Source organism: Orycteropus afer, unplaced genomic scaffold, assembly GCF_000298275.1.
Source record: "Orycteropus afer afer isolate SDZICR_OR568_19922 unplaced genomic scaffold, OryAfe1.0 scaffold00326, whole genome shotgun sequence".
Lineage (NCBI taxonomy): Eukaryota > Metazoa > Chordata > Mammalia > Tubulidentata > Orycteropodidae > Orycteropus > Orycteropus afer.
Window position 1 is genome coordinate 1,505,562 of NW_006921913.1, and position 7,772 is coordinate 1,513,333.

Genomic DNA, 7,772 nt, shown 5'->3' on the forward strand with positions numbered 1-7,772 from the left:
AAGAAGAAGAAGAAGAAGTTTTGGGAATGCTCTCTAGCTATGGCATGCTTGGACCCTGCATGTAGCCATGTCATTGTTCAGCAGGCTGCCTTGCTCTGCCAACCTTGGGACCTACAATAGATGAGTTAATGGCCTGTTGTGTGGTTTGGTAACATCAAGACTGTGCCATTTTATTTGTCGATCTTGGGCTTGTTAGTCTCAGCAGCCAGTAGCTGCCTGAGTGAAGAGATGCCTCTAGCTTCAGTGGGCCAGGAGCAAGTGGCAGAGCTGAAGCCCAAGGTCAAGGGGCTTTTACACAGCTTACAAAGTGTCAGCACTTTGAACTTAGACTTAAAGCCTTCAAATTGTAAAAATAAAATCCTGTTTGTTAAGGCCATCCCATTTGTGGTGTAATCTTGTCAGAGTGGCACTAGGTATCCAGAACAATGGATGACAGAAAAGACTCTGAAATTTTCTCTCGAATATAGAATAGCTAAAGTGAATGGAATAAATGATTATATAAAAAAGCTCAACAAAAAAGTTCAAAGAGTGACTCAGGAAGAGAAAAATAAAGTATTATAATGTAATGTACAAAGACCAGGAGTTGGAAAACAAAAAAGGAAGAACACACATGGTATTTCTCAAGCTGAAAGAACTGAAGAAAAAAATAAAACCTGAAGTTGCAATATTAAAATAGTCTATGGGCAAACTATGCAGGAAGCATCAAAAGAAGATGGAAGGAATACATAGAGTCACTGTAGCAAAAATAATTGGTCAATATTCAACCATTTTATGAGGTACCATATGATCAAGAAGGAGCTCTGGTAGCATAGTGCCTAAGGCACTGGACTGCTAACCAGAAGGCTGGTTGTTCAAACCCACCAGCCACTCCTCGGAAGGAAGATGGGGCAATCTACTTCCATAGTGACTGCCTCAGAAACCCAAGGAGGGGTTGCTATGAGTTGGGTCCGACTCAATGGCACATAACAACAACAACAATATGATTAAGAACTAGTCATACTGAAGGAAGGAGTCCAAGCTATTTTGGCAAAAAACAAGGCTCCAGAAATTGATGAAATACGAATTGAGATGTTTCAACAAATGGACGTAATGCTGGAAAAACTCACTCAACTATGCCAAGAAATTTGGAAGATAGCTACCTGGTCAACCATTGGAAGAGATGCATATTTGTGCCCATCCCAAAGTAAGGTTATACAAAAGAATACAGAACACACAAATAAAATGGTCCCAAAGAATGTTTGCAAAAAATGTTTGCAGCAGTAGAGTGACAGGGAACTATCAGAAAGTTAAGCAGTATTCAGAAGAGGATGTGGAAAGATGGATGTCAAACGGATACCAGAAAAATGTTTATCTGTGTTTTATGGTCTAAGCAAATGCATTTGACTGTGTGGATAATAATAAACTAAGGATAATAACATGAAGAATCAGAATTCCAAGACCATTCATTGTGCTCATGCAGAATTTGTACATAGACCAAGAGGCAGTTACTTAAACAGAACAAGGAGCTACTGTGTGGTTTAAAATCAGGAAAAGGGTGCATCAGGGTTGTATCTTTGCACTATACTTATTCAGTCTGTATGCTAAGCAAATAATCTGAGAAGCTGGACTATATGAAGAAGAATGTGGCATCAGAATCAGAGGAAGACTCATTATCTACCTGTGACTTGTAGGTGACACAACCTTGCTTGCTAAAAGTGAGGAGGACTTGAATTATTTAATGATGAAGATGAAAGACTACAACCTTAGGTATAGAATACACCTCAACATAAAGAAAACAAAAATCCTCACAAGTGGACCAATAAGCAAAATCATGAGAAAAGATTGAAATTTTCAAGGATTTCATTTTAGTTGGATCCATAATCAATGGCCATGGAAGCAGCAGTTAAGAAATCAAACAACATATTACATTGGGCAAATCTGCTTGCAAAAGACCTATTTAAAGTGTTGAAAAGCAAAGATGTCACTGTGAGGACTAAAGTTCACCTGACCCAAACTATTTTCAATTGCCCCATATGCACCTGAAGTTTGGATAATGAATAAGGAACACTGAAGAAAAATTGATGCTTCTGAATTATGGTGTTGGCAAATGATACTGAATGTACCATGGGCTGCCAAAAAAAAAAAAAAAAAAGAGTCTCATAAGAAATACAATAGAATGCTCCTTAAAAGAGAGGATGATAAAACTTTATCTTATGCATTTTGAACATATCACGTGGGATCAGACCTTGGAGAAGGATATCATGCTTGGTAGAGAAGATCAGAAAAACCAAACTCACTGCCGTAGAGTTGATTCAACTCATGCCTACCCCTCTTTGGGTTTCCAAGGCAGTATCACTACAGAGGTGAATTGCTCAATCTTCATTCTGAGAAGTGGCTGGTCAGTTTGAACTGTCAGCCTTCTGGTTAGCAGTCAAATGCCTTAGGCACTATGCCACCAGAGCTCCTTGGTATAGTAGAGGGAGGGCTTCAAGGAGATGGAGTGACATAGTGGCTACAACAATGGGCTCAAACATAGCAATAATTGTGAGGATGGTGTAAGACCATGCTGTCTTTCATTCTATTGCACATGGTGTACTATGAGTCAAATCAAACTCAATGGCACTTAACAATAACATTGGCCATCTTACTAAATAAATAAATACTTTGTAAACATTACTACATCTCCCCAGAGCTTTCCATGCAAGCAGTGCTTGAAGATACACACATGTGCAGGGAACACTTATCAGAGAGCCAACGACAGAATGTTAAAATAATGTTTCAATTCACTGCCATCAGGTCATTTCCAACTCATAGCAACCCCTCCTTGGGTTTCCAAGGCAGTATCTCTATGGAAGCAGATTGCCCAACCTTCCTTCCAAGGAGTGGCTAGTGGATTTGAACCACCAGCATCAGGTTAGTAGTCAAATGCCTTAGGCATTATGCCACCAGGGTTCCTAAACAAGTTAAGGATGAAGTCATTTAAAACAGCATCTAGGGAGGTTCCAGCAAGATGGCAGAATAGGCAGACAAGCTACACAGACCCTCTGCAGCAAAGCAATGAGAAACCAATTGAAAACAATACAGAAGATGATCCTGGAACCCTGAACATTGAAGGATAAGGAAGTGGATTAAATACCAACTAGTATAAGAACTGCTAAAAAGCAAGGAGACCACATCTCCTGACCTCCTCTAACCCCACAAGAGGCAAACAGAATCACCATCAGCAGCCCAAGGCTTATCCCTGTGAGGCCAGACATGCTGCCTCCCTCCAGCCCTTCCTCCCAAAGCACCCACCACCTCCCTCCTGGGTTCGATAATTCACTGCAATGGCCACACAGAACCCACAGATTATGGGATTTATTAGGGAATCACCAGGCTACAATTCAAGTTCAGAAAAAAAATACTCAGTCTCTCTCCCAGCCCACCATCCCTCAGCCAACAATCTCTCACAGTCTCTCTCTCAGTAGCACATGTCCCTTGATGTCTCACTCAGCAATGTATGTCTCTTGCGTCTCTTTCCCAGCAGTGTGTGCCTCAGGAGCATGTGTCTCTTTCAGCAGCACATCTTCCTCAACCAGCAGTCAAAGAGAGAGTTCTGCCTCTAGAAGGCCTCCTTTTGAGCTCAGAAGAGTGGCCAAACCAACCAATCATAACATCAGAGTTCTAAGCATCTGAGAGAGAGTGAGCCTCCCAGAACATTGTGTTGTATCACGCCCAACAGAAACATCCCAGGTGGATAACTTTTACAATCAAGAGCTCCTCAGTTGCTCATTCCACCACTGAGTTTACAAAGATTTATGGGTAGAAAAGCCACACTAAGTAATTTACTACACCATAAGAACCCACCACTCATCCTTCAGTTTGTCATACTGTGGTGGTTTGTGTGTTGCTTTGAGGCTAGAGGCTATGCCACCAGTATTTCAAATACCAGCAAGGTCAGCCATGGTGGACAGGTTTCAGTGGAGCTTCCAGACTAAGACAGACTTGGAAAAAGGAAGAGGCCAACCACTTCTCCAGGAATTGGCCAATGAAAACCTTATGAATAGCAGTGAAATACTGATTGATATATTACTAGAAAACTTTATGAATAGCCCTGAAACATTGTCTGATATAGTCCCAGAAGATGAGCCCCTTAGGTTGGAAGGCACTCAAAATACAACTGAGGAAGAGCTGCCTTCTCACAGTAGTTGGCCTTGATGATGTGGATGGAGTAAAGCTCTTGAGACTTCCACTTGCTGATGTGGCATGACTCAAAATGAGAAGAAACAGCTGCAAACATCCATTAATAATCAGAACATGGAATGTATGAAGTATGAATCTAGGAAAATTGGAAGTTGTGAAAAATGAAATGGAACCCATGAAGATTGATATTCTAGGCATTAATGAGTTAAAATGGACTGGTTTTGGCCATTTTGAATCAGGCAACCATATGGTCTACTATGCTGGGAATGACAAATTGAAGAGGAATGGCATGGCATTCATCGTCAAAAAGAATGTTTCAAATCTATACTGAAGTACAGTGTAGTCAGTGGTAGGATAATATCCACAAGCCTACAAAGGAAGATTAGTTAACACTGCTATTATTCAAATTGATGCACCAGCCACCAAAGCCAAAGATGAGGAAATTAAAGATTTCTACAAAATTCTGCAGTCTGAAATCGGCCAAACATGCAATCAAGATGTGGTGATTATAACTGGTGATTGGAATGCAAAAGTTGGAAACAAAGAAGAATCACTGGTAGTTGGAAAATATGTTCCTGGTTATAGAAATAATGCTGGAGATCACATTACAGAACTTTATAAGGCCAATGACCTAGTCATTGCAAATACCCTTTTTCAACAACATAAACAGTGGCTGTACATATGGATTGTACCAGATGGTATACACAGGAATTACATTGACTACATCTGTGGAAAGAGGTAATGGAGAAGCTCAATATCTTCAGCCAAAACAAGGCCAGAAGGTGACTGGAATAGACCATCAATTACACATATGCAAGTTCAAGTTGAAGCTGATGACAATTAAAACAAGTTCACGAGAGCCAAAATATAACCTTGATTATATCCCTCTTGAATTCAGAGACCATCTAGAGAACAGATTTGACACATTGATTAGCAATGATCAAAAACCAGAGGAATTGTGGGATGACGTCAAGAATGTCATTCATTAAGAAAGCAAAAGGTCATTAAAAAGACAGGAAAGGAAGAAAAGACCAAAATGGATGTCAGAAGAGACTCTAAAACTTGCTCTTGAGTGGAGAGTAGCTAATGCAAATGGAAGAAATGACAAGCTAAAAGAACTGAACAGAAGATTTCAAAGAACAGTTTAAGAAGACCAAGTCAATTATTATAATGAAATGTGCAAAGACATGGAGTTAGAAAACCAAAAGGGAAGAACACATTTGGCTTTTCTCAAGCTGAAAGAACCAAAGAAAAAATTCAAGCCTCGAGTTGCAATATTGAAAAATTCTATGGGCAAAATATTGAATGATGCAGGAAGCATACAAAGAAAGTGGAAGGAATACACAGAGTCACTGTACCAACAAGAATTGGTTGATGTTCATCCATTTCAGAAGGTGGCATATAATCAAGAACCAGTGGGACTGAAGGAAGAAGTCAAAGCTGCACCGAAGGAATTGGTGAACAGCAAGCCTACAGGAATTGATGGAATACCCATTGAGATGTTTCAACAAACAGATGCCCTGCTGGAGGCACTCACTGGGCTATGCCAAGAAATTTGGAAGACAGCTACCTGACCAACTGACTGGAAGAGATCCATATTTGTACACATTCCAAAGAATTCTGATCCCACAGAATGTGGAAATTTTCAAACAATATCATTAATATCACATGCAAGTAAATTCTTACTGAAGATAACTCAAAAATGGTTGCAGCAGTATATTGACAGACAGCTTCCAGAAATGCAAGCTGGATTCACAAGAGGACGTGAAATGAGGCATATCACTGCTGATGTCAGATGGATCTTGGCTGAAAGTAAAGAATACCAGAAAGATGTTTACTTGTGTTTTATTGACTACGCAAAAGCATTTAATTGTGTGGATCATAACAAATTATGGATAACATTGACAAGAATGGGAATTCCAAAACAATTAAATGTGCTCATGAGGAACTTATACATAGACCAGGAGGTGGTTGTTCAAACAGAGCAAGGGGATACTCCATGGTTTAAAATCAGGAAGGGAGTGTGTCAGGATTTTATCCTTTCACCATACTTATTGAATCTATATGCTGAGCAAATAATCCAAGAAACTGAATTATATGAAGAAGAATGCAGCATCTGGATTGGAGGAAGATGCATTAATAATCTGAGATATGCAGATGACACAACTTTGCTTACTGAAAGTGAGGATGACTTGAAGCACTTATTGATGAAGATTAAAGATGATAGTCCTCAGTGTGGATTACACCTCCACATAAAGAAAATGAAAATCCTCACAAGTGGACCAATAAGCAGCATCATGATAAATGGAGAAAAGATTGAAGTTGTCAAAGATTTCATATTACTTGTTTCCACGATCAACACCAATGGAAGCAGCAGTCAAGAAATCAGATGACGTATCGCACTGAGCAAATCTGCTGCAAAAGACTTCTTCAAAGTGCCGAAGAGCAAAGAAGTCTCTGTGAAGATGAAGGTGTGCCTAACCCAAGCCATGGTATTTTCAATTGCCTCATATGTATATGAGAGCTGGACAATGAATAAGCAAGACAAAAGACTTGATGCTTTCCAGTTGTGGTGCTGGTGAAGAATACTGACAGTATCATGGACTGCCAAAAGAATGAACACACCTGTCCTAGAAGTGCACCTGGAATGCTCCTTGAAAGTGAGAATGGCCAGACTTCTCCTCATCTCCTTTGGTCATGTTGTCAGAAAAGACCATTGCCTGAAGAAGGATATCACGCTTGGTAAAGTGGAGGATCAACAAAAAAGGGGAAAGCCCTCCACAGGGTGGATTGACACAGTGGCTGCAATGATGGGCTCAGGTATAGCAAGAATTGTGAGGCTAGCACAGGACCAAGCAGTGTATCGTTCTGCTGTACATAGGTTTGCTATGAGTCAGAACTAACTTGACAGCATCTAACAATAACAACAACAGTAGAAGAAACTTAATGAAACAGTAACTAAGGAGACAAACGGAGGATCTAGTGCAGGTTGTCCTGAGGGCACAGCCATTTTGAATATTTCCCAATAGCAACCTAAGAGTCAGGTCTGCTTACCAACCACTGCATGGCCAGGGACTGCATTCGTGCCTGATGACCAGAAGGGAGAACAGCAAGGAAGAGGACAGGCAGATCTGTGAACTGCTGGTGGCTGTGCTGAGGGTACAAGCATTTTGGATGTTTGCAAAGGGCAGGCACAGCCATTTTGAGTGTGTGCAGGTGGCCTTCTTACTTGGCTGAAGACACCATGGGCAACTGCACTGGAGCCTGACAACTGGAGAGGTGCAACATTCCTCTTGTTTCGGTTGTGCCCTGCTTCTTTTTGGTGAACAGGGTGTGGCCATCTCCTACCTCAACATACCTTCTTGATTGGCAGAGGTTACATCCCACTCTGTGCCTTGACAGAGCCTGGATGCCCTGCTGTGCCCTCAACAGTTTCTTTGTTTGTTTTAAAATTATTCTTTTTATCTTCCTGCTTTCTTCCTTTCCTTTTTCTTTTTTTCTTTCTCATCCCTTGTTCTTGTTTTTTCCTTTTTTTTTTTTTTCCTGTTCTCTTTTCCTGGTTTCCTTCTTTTTTCTTCTTTTGGTTCTTCCCATACCTCGTTTCTCCTTTT